General features: G+C 51.6%; 1 protein-coding gene across 1 annotated transcript in view; it reads right to left on the reverse strand.

Moving 5' to 3' along the window:
• Positions 1 to 15,149, reverse strand: part of LOC119167077 (hypoxia-inducible factor 1-alpha) — a 284,063-nt gene that overhangs the window by 209,987 nt on the left and 58,927 nt on the right. The gene's annotated exons all lie outside the window — the stretch shown is intronic.

A 15,149-nucleotide genomic window follows, 5' to 3' on the forward strand; every position in this document is an offset into this window, starting at 1 on the left:
TCAAGAAGAGTGTTGTGCTGTTCCGCACCAGGGTAATAAGGAAGTGCGATGAGCAAAAGAAAAGCGATGTACTCGTCTGTACCCGTGTAATCAATAGTACTGTGCTGTTCTACACCATGCACTCATGAACAGTGAAGAATTCTATATAGGACAGCGATGTACTGTTCTGCACTCGGGTAATAAGAAAGTGTGATGAGCAGAGCAGTAATTTACTGTTCTGCACTCATTTACTGAGGGCTGATGATGAACTCAATACAGTTGGTGAACTCACAGAACGCGTTGCACTGTCCTGCATTATGTTATAAGGTAGAATGCGATGAGCACACGGACCGTGATGTAATATACTAAAGTAGTGGAGGGTGCAGTGATGTCATGTGTTATATACTCGAGAACAGTGCTGAACTCGGGGACAATGCGGTGTCGCAGTGCTTTCACGTAATAACAAGAGCGGTGATGCACTGCTTCTGCACTCCTGTACTGAAGAGCAATGATGAACCCAACGACGGCGACGAACTCAAGGACAGGATTCCGAGCTGTTCCGCACTTACGCAATAAGCGCGATGAGGGCAAGAACAACGATGCGCTCTCCTGTCCACGTGAAATCAAAGGTACGACAAGGGGAGCTTTAGAATAGCGTACTCAAAGGTTTTGCGGTCACCCGCTAAACGAGGTTACCGTACGACGCATGCAATGCTGCGGCAAACGCGAAGCATTGCGCGCGCTTTTCTGAAACTCTGTGGTGATGCACTACTCTGTACAATGCACTCAACATCAGTTCTGTACTGCTCTGATTTGATTGATATGTGGGGTTTAACGTCCCAAAACCACTATATGACTATGAGAGACGCCGTAGTGGAGGGCTCCGGAAATTTAGACCACCTGGGGTTCTTTAACGTGCACCCAAATCTGAGCACACGGGCCTACAACATTTCCGCCTCCATCGGAAATGCAGCCGCCGCCGCCGGGATTCGAACCCGCGCCCTGCGGGTCAGCAGCCGAGTACCTTAGCCACTACACCACCGCGGTGGGGCTCTGTACTGCTCTGTGCTCGCGTAACTAAGACTGAGTCCGGCTGCAGATAGCGAAAACACAGGCGCTCGGCTTCCGCGGCTAAACGGGACCACAAAACTGCCGGCATAAGCCAACCACGTGGTTTTCGTCTCCTGCCATTCGAGACACGGGGATCGCGCCAGAACGTTCTTCACGCTAGCGCCGGGAGACAACGGAAACGATGGACTTCAATCTCTGCGTTTTATCGTTATTTTTTTTTAACGCCTGGCCCGAACCACTCCAGTGTCGTAATCGAGGCGTTCCATAGTGCAGAACGCGACAGAGGACCACCCCTCCTTCGCCAACAACACTCGGGGCGCAACTTCCTCTCTACCCGCGGTCTCTTCTGGCCGTTTGCCCATTGGTCGCTTCAAGAGCGCTATTTTTCGCGCTCAGCAAAACGCGCCAAACTGGAGGAGGCAGGCAGACGGCCCGTGTCTGCTAGAGAGGGCGAGGGGGAGGTGAGTGAGAGAAGACGCAAGAATCCAGAGCGCGTGCGACCGCTCCACCCCCCCCCCCCACCCACCCACCACCCCCACTATCCCGCCCCCGGCCGCGTCCGTTATCTCATCTTTGTCACCTCGTCGCAATCAGCCGTGGCGGGACAAATCCTGCCCCCTCCTCCGCCATTAGCACAGTGGTCGTGCACACACACACACACACACACACACACACACACACACACACACACACACACACACACACACACACACACACACACACACACACACACACACACACACACACACACATATTCCCTCTCTCTCTCTAACCTTTGGTCGAGAGTGATGACCATCTCTTCGCCCACCACTTTAAACGCACCCTCGCCACTTCCTGACCCCGAGCCCCCCGGCTCTCTCGAAAAACATGCCCGCTGCTACTGGTCCCGCATGCATGCTGCGGGTCGCAGTGGTGTTTTTTAGGGAACCAAGAGGACAAACGAGTGGTGTCGAGGCCTGCAGACGCAGTGCAGACAAGGCGGCCGTGTCGCAACGAGAGCCCATGTAGAGAGAGGCGTCCATCCGATCACGCGATCTTCAGAAGTGCACCCCTAAAGATGACATGTCTTGGAGAGATAGAAGGGGGAGGGGGTAGTTGCGGTGTTCCACTGAGTTGCGCTGTCCAGGCCAGAGGGTTCCTGGAATAAGGGGCCCTCCCAACTTCACTTACAAGCTTAACTCAATAAATGTTTTCTCTCTCTCTCTCTTGCCCGGTTGCGAGACTTAAAGGATCGGTGGCAAGTAGAGGGATTTGCCCAATGTTTGTGGCACATAACCATTTTACGATGGACCGTGACTACACGACACATCGTGACGACATTAGGCGCCGACAAGCTGAGACACTAAGGTGTCTCGCACCTAAAAAAAACACCCTTAGCAGGTTATCTTACAAAGGGAAGCGAAATCAAGAGAAAGTGCACAGACTATATACTTGGCATCACAGCCGTCTCATACATAATACACGCGAGCGCCAAAACCACAGTTAGAAAAATAAACACAGGCCAATACACGAATGCGCGCCATGGAATAGCTCGTCCTTGAAAATGCAGTAACATAAGACACGTACGAGGTTCTCACGGGAAGCCGCCAGAAGGATGAATTCCGAGTATACACGCAACGCGCGAAGCCAACGCACATACACGCACACACGACTTGGAAATTACGCGCGGCGGCCTTGCCTAAGGCATTCTGCTTTCCTTCCTAAAGATCGCATGTTTCGTGAGCGCGCTGCCCATGGTGCAAGCACGTCGCGGAATCGCAAATTGTGCGTCCTAATTGATTGATTGATTTGCGGGGTTTAACGTCCCAAAACCACCATATGATTATGAGAGACGCCGTAGTGGAGGGCTCCGGAAATTTCGACCACCTGGGGTTCTTTAACGTGCGCCCAAATCTGAGCACACGGGCCTACAACATTTCCGCCTCCATCGGAAATGCAGCCGCCGCAGCCGGGAATCGAACCCGCGACCTGCGGGTCAGCAGCCGAGTACCTTAGCCAATAGGCCACCGCGGCGGGGCAAAAAAAGATTGTCCGTCCTATGCGGCGGTAGCGTAAAGCTATGTGTACACTACTATCAACAAGTCGCGAAGCGCCAGCTTTTTTTTTTTCAGAAATGCACTATAGTTTTTCAGTGGATCGTTGTGAACTTCGTGAGCTCAGATTTGAATTGATCATCCAAAGAAAATTAAAGTCTTGCATCGAACGTTTGCTGAATGATCGTCTTACGACAACGCCTTTCCACGCCAGACGGAGCCAAAATAAGGAAGCTTAGACAAGTCCGTTCACTATACCATGATTCCCATGACGGCTGAAGCGCGAAGCATTGCTGCTTTTGCAGACACCAGCTCCTTATACTAAATAGTTCCTTACTAAATAGTTCCTTACACTAAATATTGTATAGGACACTCTATGAGAAAAGCATTCATGCAATATCTATACAATTAATCATTCATGCACCCACTCTTACACCCCCCCCCCCACACACACACAGAGAGAAAAAGTGCCGCCATATCCACGATGTGAATGATGATGAGTGGGCGAAGCTCTGGAGGAAAACCTGGTAAACCATGAATCTTCCGTACATTTTGCCTACTCGATTTTATTACAATGCTCCCCCTAGCGTACGTCGCCGCACTAAATCGAACGATTGCCTTCCACCAATGACACGTGCCATATGTAACATTCCCATTTTATAACATCTCGCATCTTTCATCATCAACTACAAGTACCGCCGTCTAGTTTACAACATCTTGCATCTTTTCACCATCAGCTACAGGTCCCGCCATCTAGTGAGCACTGAAAGAACTAAACGAGGTGGCTACATGCAGGAGACGGTGCCGCCATCTAGTGAACACTGCAAGAACTAAACGAGAGGAGGCGACTTACGGGAGACGGTACCGCCATCTAGTGGACACTGCAAGAACTAAACGAGAGGTGGCTACATACAGGGGACGCACAGCCCACGCCTTAAGGAGCTTCGCTTCTAAAAAATAGCAGTGGGTATGCCAGGATGTAAGTAGCGTGAGCTACGGACAGACAGACAGACAGACTAATGGACGGACGGACGGACGGACTAGCGAGTGAGCCCACACGAGTCAAGCGCCACACGAGTCAAGCGTCACTCCAGGAGCTTCCAGGCCTCCCCCGGCGCGCCAACTGAGCGCCGCGTGACGTCACTTGCTTCTCGGGCATTGCGTAGCTCGGCTCTCGATAAAAGGCCTGACCCCACGTAGACGTCGCCGCGCGTCGGCGCGCGTCTTTTTGACGCGGCGCCGAGCCCTCTCCAGTATGGAGAGTGAAAGAGCGCAGCTTCACGTATCGCCGCGCCCTCTCTCTTCATGGGGAGAGGGCAAGGCGCCGCGTAAGAAAGCCGCGCGCTGCAGCGGCTACGTGGCGTCAGGCTTTGACTGCTCTCAACCTCTGCCGGCGCAAGCTGACGCTACAAAATCGATTGATTGATTGATTTGTGGGGTTTAACGTCCAAAAACTACCATATGATTGTGAGAGACGCCGTAGAGGAGGGCTCCGGAAATTTTGACCCCCTGGGGTTCTTTAACGTGCACCCAAATCTGAGTACACGGGCCTACAACATTTCCGCCTCCATCGGAAATGCAGCCGCCACAGCCGGGATTTGATCCCGCGACCTGCGAGTCAGCAGCCGAGTACCTTAGCCACTAGACCACCGTGGCGGGGCAACAAATTCGATAAGCTGCATAAAGGCTTATATCCGATGATGTTAGCTCGGATACATATACCGAGAGCTTGGTCTGTCGGAACTTCCTAAACACGGATGACAAATCGTAATACGAAATGTCTACTGAGCGGGCACGTTTTAAAGTGACAGTGACACTTAAACCCGCGACGTTAAAACTGGGTGAACAGAGGCAGGCGCACATTTCTCAACTAAAGCATACACCCACAGTACACTCGGAGCGCAAGACCGATCTCGGCCAAGTCCCGTCTCTTTCTCGGAAATCTCGACAAATCTCCGGCCATCACGGGGGAGTCCTGCCAGAGGAGCGCGCGAGGTATGCAGATGGGCTCCGGTGGCCTCTCTCTCTCTCTTAAAATAGAACGCGCGCAGCAGCAGCAGGGCACACGCCCAAATCTGGCCACAAGAGCGGGCCGCGCGCACGTGTTTTTACATCGGGGAAAGCTGAGCGATTAACTATCCTGAATGGTAAGACCGAATACGGTGGAAAGAAGGGTAGACTTATATGGGGTCGTTTCTCCTTGTTAGAAACCATATTGATGAGAACTGACCGACAATTTTGTCGAGGAAAGTATAGGAGATATCAGTAGAAGTAAACTGACAGACAATCATGCCAAGGAAAGTATAGGGACCGAATCTGTGACCTCTGAACAACGCGTTCGATGCACTCGGCAAGTGGGCAGGAATCTTCGAATAGCGCGTTATTCGATGAAGCATCGAACGCGCTATTCGAAGGTCGCAGGTTCGGTTTCCTGCCCACGGCAAGTTAAATTTTTCTTGCAAATTTACTTTACAATTACTTCTAATATCATTCACCATACTTTCCCTGGCATAGTTGTCCACCAGTTCTCATTAATTATTAAGCATAACGTACACTCAAAAAGAAAACGTTTAAACGTAGCTGCCAAACTAAAAAAAAAAAGAAATTGTGAATAGACCCGAGGCAATACAGCGACGCACACTCAGAAAGCAGAGGGACCGACGGTGGTACAATATCGGGTGATTACGTTAAGATTTAGATCAGTTTTTTTTTCGTTATTAAAGGCGCTTCAATGCAACGCTGTGTTTATAAACAGATGGTGAAGTGCGTGCACGTATAGTTTAACAAACACTGCCTGGGTTAACGTTACCACACTGCACCACAACTTATAGGAGTATACCCTTAAAACAGGCCTCGGTCATTGTTTCCGAACGGCGCCAGCCAGTACAGTAACTTATAACCACAAGCTGTCATATGTGTCCCCGCAAAACACATACACAACACACACACACACAGAGAGAGAGAGAGAGAGAGAGAGAGAGAGAGAGAGAGAGAGACACTTTTTATTTCAATTATAGAGAAATTTCGGGTGGGGCTCTCAGTCCAGAGCTCCAAGAGCGCTGCTCCGTCCCGTGCCCGCTGGCCACTCGGGCTTTCTGGGCGCAGCATTGATTGATATGTGGGGTTTAACGTCCCAAAACCACTATATGATTATGAGAGACGCCGTAGTGGAGGGCTCCGGAAATTTAGACCACCTGGGGTTCTTTAACGTGCACCTCTGGGCGCAGCATGGCCTCCCAGTCTTGTAGGGTAGGAATAGAAAAAAAAAGTTGGCAGAGCACCTGGCAGGCGGACTTTGACATTCCAGCGTTACGTGAAATAACGTCGGTACCACTCCGCAGCCAGGGTACTTGTTTGGTTAAGAAGTGGGATGGAGGATGTGGAGGAAATAGTGGTTCGGAAACGTGTTGGCCTGCAGTTGACGCACCGCAGTTGCATCCTCCCGTGTGAACGTTCTCGTCTATGCGTTCTCGCCTATAGTAATAGAGAGTGTCTCGATATCCTAGAAGTTGCGTGGACAGCCCTTCCTCCGGTTCCCGGTTTAGTGAGTGCCCGGGTTGTGCACAGTCATGAACGGGGAGAGAGGCGTGTTCAGTAGTTCAGACAAGTCAGATTCACACCCCATGTGAAGGCGCGACAGGTATCCTGCGAATCTGTAAAGATTAGAATAACATCCGTGTTAGGAAGGTTTATGGCAGCGTGGGAAATCGCCAGAGCGACGGCACACTCTTCGCCCTCACATATCTTCTTTGTAGCTACGCCGATTGAGGCTACTGTGTCGTGATCGTTGTTCACCACTGCTCCAGCTGTAAAACTGCGGGAGTGGTGTCTAGCGGCGTTGCAGTAAAAGAGAGTGTTCGGAGGAGACTGATTGATGAGGCGCGTGATGTTTCTCAGCCTTGCCCGCCGGCGCTGAGCGTTGCGCTCAGGGTGCACATTGCGTGGAAGTGGCGCGACTGTAATTCTTGCTCGGATATCACTGGGTAGCTAGCTGTTTGCTTGGTGTGTTGCATCCACATCGGGTCGGAGGATAGCCTAGCCTGTCTCTCCCACTTGGGTGCTGCGGAGTCCTCGTAGCTCGTAGTCCTCGGACTATTACTTTGGCCCCCAACCATTGGAGTAACGAAGAACTAACCGAAGCACAACGTAATAGAGAGAGAGAGAGACAACACCCAGCGACAATATTTAGGTTTCTCGCCCGCGTTGGGGCAACCGTTTCGTCGAAACACCCCTTTTGTCGCACGGACAACAACAGCGCGCTGCCAAGAGTCGTCGTCGGTGGCTGGCAGCGGTCGCCAGCAGCGCCCAGTCAGCCAGGAGCCTCCCTCCTCTTCCTCGAACGTCTGGAGCAGAAGGGGCGCCTCTCTAGAAGCATAGCAGGACGGGTTGTTGTCGTCGTCGTAGGCAAGAACTGGTGCATGCAGACCGAAACGCAGCACAAACCCGCTCGCTTGTCCGGTTAGAACGAGAGAGAAGGGGGAGGACGGGGAAAGGGGGGTTGTCTTCCAAGAGGGGGCGCGACCTGATCGCTATGCTCCCGCGGCGGCGCAACCAGCAACGTGCCGACTTCTCCCAGGGAAAGGAGGCTAGTGAGGGGGAGGGGGGCCATGGCTGGCAGATTCCCCCCCGTTCCTTTGCATACGTCACCGCGGCGGGCCGCTTTTTGCATACGTCGGCGCAGGCAACGGCGCCGCCTTCCCAAGACTGCACGAGGCGCGTTTATAACGGTACGGAAGGAGAGAGGGAGCGAGAAAGAGTAGGGAAGGAAGTAAGTGATCTGCCGTGACGTCAAAATGACGTTTCGCACGAGGAGAAACTTCCCAAAAAATAGAAAAAGAAAAGGAGGGAGGGGGAGGGTAAGAGAGGAGGCGCGGCCCAGCATGGAAGAGGGCACGCGGATGGTTCCGCGGACCTGGTTACGGCGGCATCTGCGCGAGGGAAATAAACGCTATGCTATGCACGCTCGCGCGGCACGTACACAGAAAGCGGAGGCCAACGTAAACGAGCTCTTATCGGACGCCACAGGTAAATACGCGCGGGCACCGACCAGGTTGAAGAAGAAAAAAGGGCCAACGCCGACGACGGGAGGGATCGCACGGCGGCTGCCGGGGAGCCCGGGCGTGGCACACGGTCGCTGGTTCACCCGGCCACTGCAAGGGAGTAGCCGCTATGCTTTTCGTTTCGTGCGCAGGTGCAAAAAAAAAAAATGGGGGGGGGGGGGGGGCGCCACAGTGGTCCAGAAGATTACGGCGTCCGACCACTGACCCCAAGGTTGCAGGATCGAAATCCGGCCGCGTTTCTATGGAGGCGCAATCAATGCCAGTATGGTTATAGACTTAGGTGCACGTTAGAGAAGAACCCGAGGTATCCGAGATTTCCGGAGGCCTCCAATACGGCGTCTTTCATAATTATATAACGGTTTCGGGACGTTAAACCACAACGATTAATATACTGTTATTATAGTTACGGCACTCGGTCACTGACCCGAACAAGCGAGCTCTGGTTAAAAACTGCGCAACCCCAGAGCCACATATATTATGCGCGCTATTGAATGAAAAAAAAAAATCGCGTAAACAGTATTGAAATTGCGTGCAAATAAGCGAATGCTCACACGGAACAGACAACTATACACGTCACAACCACTCGTGTGCACAGGTTTCTCTCCTAGCCGCAATCACTTTGAGACTTTTAAACCCGATCAAAACCACGGCGCCACAGTGACACCCACGTTTACGTGCATGAATGCGACGATCGAGGGTCGCATTACAGAGCAACCGAATGTGACACACTATACCGTGCCGGGGCCCCCAAGCGGCTGGCGTGTATACGTGAGCCTTTGCGTTCCTTTGTATTAGGGGCGGCCCCGAGTACAAAGCAACGCGAAAGCGTGCGCACGCAGACATGTCTCGGGGTATATCTTATTAACGTTGCGCTAAGCGCAAGCGCGCCAACGGCATTTTCGAGGACTGCGCTCGCCTAAACGGAAGTTCGTGAATTGATTGATATGTGGGGTTTAACGTCCCAAAACCACCATATGATTATGAGAGACGCCGTAGTGGAGGGCTCCGGACATTTCGACCACCTGGGGTTCTTTAACGTGCAGCCAAATCTGAGCACACGGGCCTACAACACTTCCGCCTCCATCGGAAATGCAGCCGCCGCAGCCGGGATTCGAACCCGCGACCTGCGGGTCAGCAGCCGAGTACCTTAGCCACTAGACCACCGCGGCGGGGCGAAAGTTTGTGAATTATAAACGACTTTTGTGTGTGCACGAGTGTTTGTGAGTGTGCGTACTATTTATCTCTATACGTGATCACTGCGCCCGCCACAGTGGTCTTGTGGTCTTGTGGTTAGGGTGCTTCGACGGCCAACTCGAAGGGCGCGGGTTTGAATCCCGGCCGCCGCTGCCGCATTTTTCGACGGAGGCGAAAATTCCCCCCTTTAAAATTCTCACAAATGTTCACATTTAGGTGCATGTCGAAGAACACCAGGGGGTCGAAATTACCGGAGATCTCCGCTATACGGCATGCCGCACAATCATATCGCGGTTTTGGGAAGTTAGGTTAGGTTAGGCCTTGTGTTAAAGTTTAGCCTGCACCGAAATCAAAGTGCCCAGGACTTGAGAATTTTCGCATCCACACTCTAAGAGGTAAAGGAGAAAGAAGGGTATCGAGGTTCGCTCCTTTGGAGGAGTAACGAATCTGCCACACCCATTACTACATTTTAGGGTTAACTCCTCCCTCTGGCGGTCACTCCTCGAGGGTGCAACAGTTAATTTTTTTCGCAAAAGAACAATAAGATTTCGGTTGACTTAAACATCTTTTCGAAGTGCGCGCAGGCATGTGATTAGATGTACAATCAATGTGCAAGCATGGCATTCAGAAATAAATTGAAGAAAACAATGAACACACCGGATTCGAACTCGCGACCACTGACATTCAGTGTATACGTGCACACTGACCACTACACCACACCACGCTATGGTCCCGTCTGGAAGGAAACAGGTTTAGACGCTCGCTTGCTGGATTTCGAGCTGACCGGTCGTGCGCTCGCGCGCTCCGCGCGCTTGCGATCTCCCGCGTCAGCGTGGCTCTGGCCGACTGGACTCGCCCTACGTCATCTCCTGCCGCCGACGACCTTCCACCTCCGACGACAGTGCAGCGCTGACTTACTGGACTTGTTCTACGCCATCCACCGACGCCGAAAGGAGCTCTCGCAGGTGCGCCCCGTCCTCGGACTCCAGTGACCGTGCTCAATCTTTCCTATCTCTTCTATCCCCTCGGTTTGTCCTCGCTCGCTGTGGCTTACCACACGTCTCTTCTTCTCTTCTCCTTCTTCGGCTTTCCCACATCTTTACTCCTATCCTTTTTATCCCTCCTCACCCCCATCCCTCGTGAGCTACTGTGGCGGTGTCGCTCATTGAAGCAGACAATAACGGGGCTCGCTTTTCTCTTCTTTTCTCTCTTTTAATAGCCAATAGCCACTCCGGAAACAGGTTTATGTACACAGGCGCGGGCATTTCTGCAGTTACTCCAAAAAACAAGGCGCTTTCCTCCGCAAGGAGAAAAGCGCCTCTCCTTGCCACTGCCGTGTGCAAACTTATGCACTCACTTCGTCTTTTGAAGGAGCAAAACGCCCTTCTCGGGCTAACTGCGCAATTAGGCTGCAAAAAAAAAAAAAACTTGTTAGAGTGCACGTGGAAAACACTGCCGGAATTCGGTCCTCCGCGACCTTTGGATCGAGCAGCACGGCGAGTCGGCGGCGAAATATAGGACGCGCCTCGAAAACGATGCTTGACCCGTCAGAAGGCCTAAAACAACCACTATTTTGTTTTTTGTTTTTCTTGTTTTCGTCGCCGTGGCTTTGCAACGCCTCGCAAAGTTAGACAGATAAGCATGTGACACCTTTTTTGAAAGCGAATAACAACAGGAAGTCCCGCAGACGAGATAGCCTGCTCGCGCGACACGACACGGTCATCCAAAGGCCGTCACGTCACCGCACTGCAACAGACTTCAGCGAGGAAAACAACGAAATCAAAACAATATAATAATACGTGGGGTTTTTACGTCACAAAACCACGAACGATATCGTCATGAGAAACGCCGTGGTGGTGGGGGGAGGGGCTTCGGAAATTGGGACCATCTAGTGTTCTTTGAGGTGCACTGACGTCCCAAAGTACACGAGCTTCTATACCATTTCGTCTACGTTAAAATCGGACCGCCACAGCCGGAACCGAACCCGCGACTTACGGGTCAGCGGCCGAGCAACCTATAGCCACTGATCCACCGAGGCAGACAATGAAACTAAAGTAGGGCAGGCTACTTATATCGCCTAATTGACCAATGAAGGAAAACAGCAAAAAAAACAACGGCAGGGAGGTTAACCAGCCCATAGGCAGCCGGTTTGCTACCCTGCGCATGGAAGGAAATGGGGGAAATAAAATATAGAGAGGACAGAGCGAAGAGACCAACGAGAAACAAACAAGCTCCCACCCTCTAAGGCCGTTGCTAAAAGCGGAGCTCCGTTCGACAATCATCCAAATTACGAGTAAACTGCGAGTTCCTACGACATGTATCAGAGCCGTTGTGCACTGCAACCAGTGTGCATCACCTCAGAGATCTGAGGCACTGCAGGCTTTTTACAGTTGCCCTGGTTTCGCAAGGCCTCCGCGATCAGTCCACCATGATCAATCGACGATGTCACGCGGTGACGCCGCGCTACGTGACGTCATGCTCAGACGTCACACATTCTGGCGATTGGTGACGTCGCGACGACGAAGTTGACACGGTGACGTCTTCACGTGATTGTTTCTCGCTTCCTTCGAGTCGAAGCCAAAGGCGGTTAATTTTTCCCGTTTGATGAGACACCGAGTGATTCCGGCTATAATAAACCTCGAGACGAACTAAGATGAAATCCATGCGCTACAGCTCCACACAGATCGCTATACATACGCTACACTTAAATAAAAGGCAACACATTCTTATCCATACAGATCCGCGAAGTACACCGTCATACATACCGAACATTTTGTCCCCCATTTCAGACGCAAAATCTTTGAGGACGGACGGACGTTCAAAAAAAAAGAAAAAGAAAAAGAATTTTGGCCGCTGAAGTGAGCTGCACACCCTGTAAGAAGTATACGCCGAGTTGTTTCGCCAATTTCAGTTTCTATCAATCAAGCGTATCGGTGGCGTGACGTTTTGGAGCGGCTCATTCACATCATTCACATCAAGAGAGAGGGAGGCTCGGGTCCTCCTCAAGTGACAAAACGTCACTTTTCTCCCGAGCCTGCCCTCATCCTTGGGATGAAATAAAAACTGAATTGAATTGAATTGAAAATTGAATTGAATTGAAAGACTCACTCGAATGCGTTCTCACACAGTGGCAACGTATAAACAAACCTGTCAGTTCGAAAACAACTCGGGGTTCAAAGCAAGCGCGCTGCACTGACGACGGCATAGGCGAGTCACGTGATGTCGTTCACTACGTCACAGCGACCGCAGCGCCGGCCTCTCCAGCGGTCACCCTCGCTCCTAATGCGGTAGGACAAGCGTTACGGCGCGCGATCTGCCCGACGAAGTATTTTAAAGGTTACGAACATTTGCGCTGCAGACGCTTTCGACCGTGCCCGCCGTATTATAGAGTGCGGCGTCACATCGATCTCGAAACTGCGAACCGCGTTTTCGAACGAACAACAGCGATGCGTCATCGTCGGCTTCAGGGAAACCGGAATACGTTCCCCCGAAGCGACCGAGCTATAACGAAGAGCAGTCCGAAACGTCGTCCGTAATTTATCGCGTGAGTGGATACCCGCCGTTGCCGAGGGAACTGGCCGCCTGCCTGCCCCCACGAGTACAGTTGTGAGGGAAGGGTTTGATTGCAGGCATTCATTTTCGATTCAATGTATCATAGTTTTTGCGAGCAACGATTTCTTAAGGATAACGAGCGACCGAAAGAAAAAAAAGGCTCAGGTCAAACGCCGCACAGCGCTTACCTTCAAGCACAGGTCAGTACAGATGGACGCGACCATCCATCTGTACGAAAGATAAGAACCGAGGCGATTAGAACTGAGAGAATCACGCTTGGGACGACGTGATAGGCATCTGGGAGCCACGCAGTCGCCATTCGCGGGTTGGAATTTCGCAATCGCGCAGCTTTGGAGAGTTTTTTTTTTTTTCCTTCTGCCGTCGCTCAAAGAATGGACCCATGCAATAATAATAAAAGGCGCTAAAACTTTAATCGAGTAGTGCAAGCCAGCGAAGGGGTGCGTCGTAGTATCGCAATGTTTGCGGAGAGGAGGAGGAGGAGGAGGAGGAGGAGGAGGTGGAGGAGGAGGCGGGATGTCGGCCCAGAGACTAAAGCGTATCATACGTGGAACACGACAGCAACGATAAGCCGAGGGAACTTGTGCGTCACAAATAATGAAGCAGACGCCGCAGCCAAGCGAGCAAACGAGTCTTATCGGTTGCACCGGAGGAGGCGGTCCCCCCGCGACACAAAAAGAACTTGCCGCCGCTACAACATCGAAGGTAAGGAAGACGGAGGAGAGAGAGAGGTGGGAGAGAGAGCTTACGTCACCAGGCCCCTCCTTTCACTGCGCTGCGGAAGACGCCGTTACCCAGGGCATCCGGAGGAGACGTCGCTTCCTGCCCCCCCCCCCCCCCCCCCCTCCCCGGAACAAGTACGAACATTCTTCGTAGAACTGGGAAAACACCGCAAATGCGGGGAAGTGCTGTAGGTTTGCCTCCCGGTGCCAAGACCTGAGAATGCGATCAGAATTTAGACTATTATAACTGATGTTCTTTGATTTTGGTCTATATCTTGCACCCATTTAAATGCGATGGCCATGTTTGAGACTCGAACCGGTAACCAAGAGCTTACCATTTCTAAGGAACAAAAAAATAGCCATGCATACCATAGTTTACATAGACGGTGTTGCTTTTAGAACAGCGCAACGCAAGGCTTTGCGTTTGCGTTGCGCATGCATCGTACACCAACCTCTTGCGGGCTCCCCCGTTGGGCGACGAAGGCTAAACGCTACTGCCCGCAAGCTTTGCGTACGATATTCTCAAACTCTCTAATAGTTTGCCGATATTAGGAAGTGCTTATACAGATCCCCTTACATTCCCACAGAACTACTACTTCCTTCTAGTTCTCAATAAACAGTTCCCTCTCATTACATCAGTGGAGCCACTGCCTCCAAATTACACTTCTAAATGAAAAAGAATGACGACACCCCGCCAACGAGAAAAGCACCGAAAAGCTGCATTCTGATCAACATCGCATGCTGATGAGAGATCGACCTCGCCGAAAGACATAACCCCCTCTCCTTGAAGCTAAATCTCGGGATTTGAGGTGCGCGGAACCAACTCGCGCAGGACAACGACGTCGAACGTTAATTACGCTACGCCTTACTAATTCTGTTCAACGTTGCGAAGGCAACGGCGCAAGCTCGATCGGTCCCAAGGAAGCAGGAGAAAAGTGCAGTGTTCTAAGCTCGCCGACATCAAAATGACAGGACAGTGTATGCAAAACAAGTAGAGCTGCACACCGGAGTTCAACGACCGCATAATGAATGTGCATTCTACGGTATCCTTGTGCGGAAAGAAAGTGGGGGCGTATGCCAAATGTCTGTTACACGAGTAAAAACGATAGAACGAAGGCATGGAGGAGATGAGGGGCGTAACGCGCAATAGTAAATCAGGTTGTTGAGTAAACGGACATGTAATGCCTGCAGATACAACGCGTATACAGTAGTTACTAACAGAGCAAAAAGTTCATCTCCGATATAACTGAGTGTGTTAAAGAACAAAACGAAACAGGTATTTGCTATAGAGCAAGACATCCGGAGGAAGTGCAAGGTTCCAGTGTCATCAAAAAAAAGCAAAGAAAGAACACTTGGCTCTAAAGCACATTTCCTATAGTGCGACCACTTCTAAACCTGTGTCGTTCGGGACACCTTCGCCAAGTTACAACATGACGTCACCCAAATTTCGGCGTTGTCCGGTTCCCCATTCCGTAAGCATATAAGTTTCCTCAAATTAAGGAACTCTGGCGCTGCGATCG

This window comes from Rhipicephalus microplus, chromosome 6, assembly GCF_043290135.1.
Source record: "Rhipicephalus microplus isolate Deutch F79 chromosome 6, USDA_Rmic, whole genome shotgun sequence".
NCBI lineage: Eukaryota > Metazoa > Arthropoda > Arachnida > Ixodida > Ixodidae > Rhipicephalus > Rhipicephalus microplus.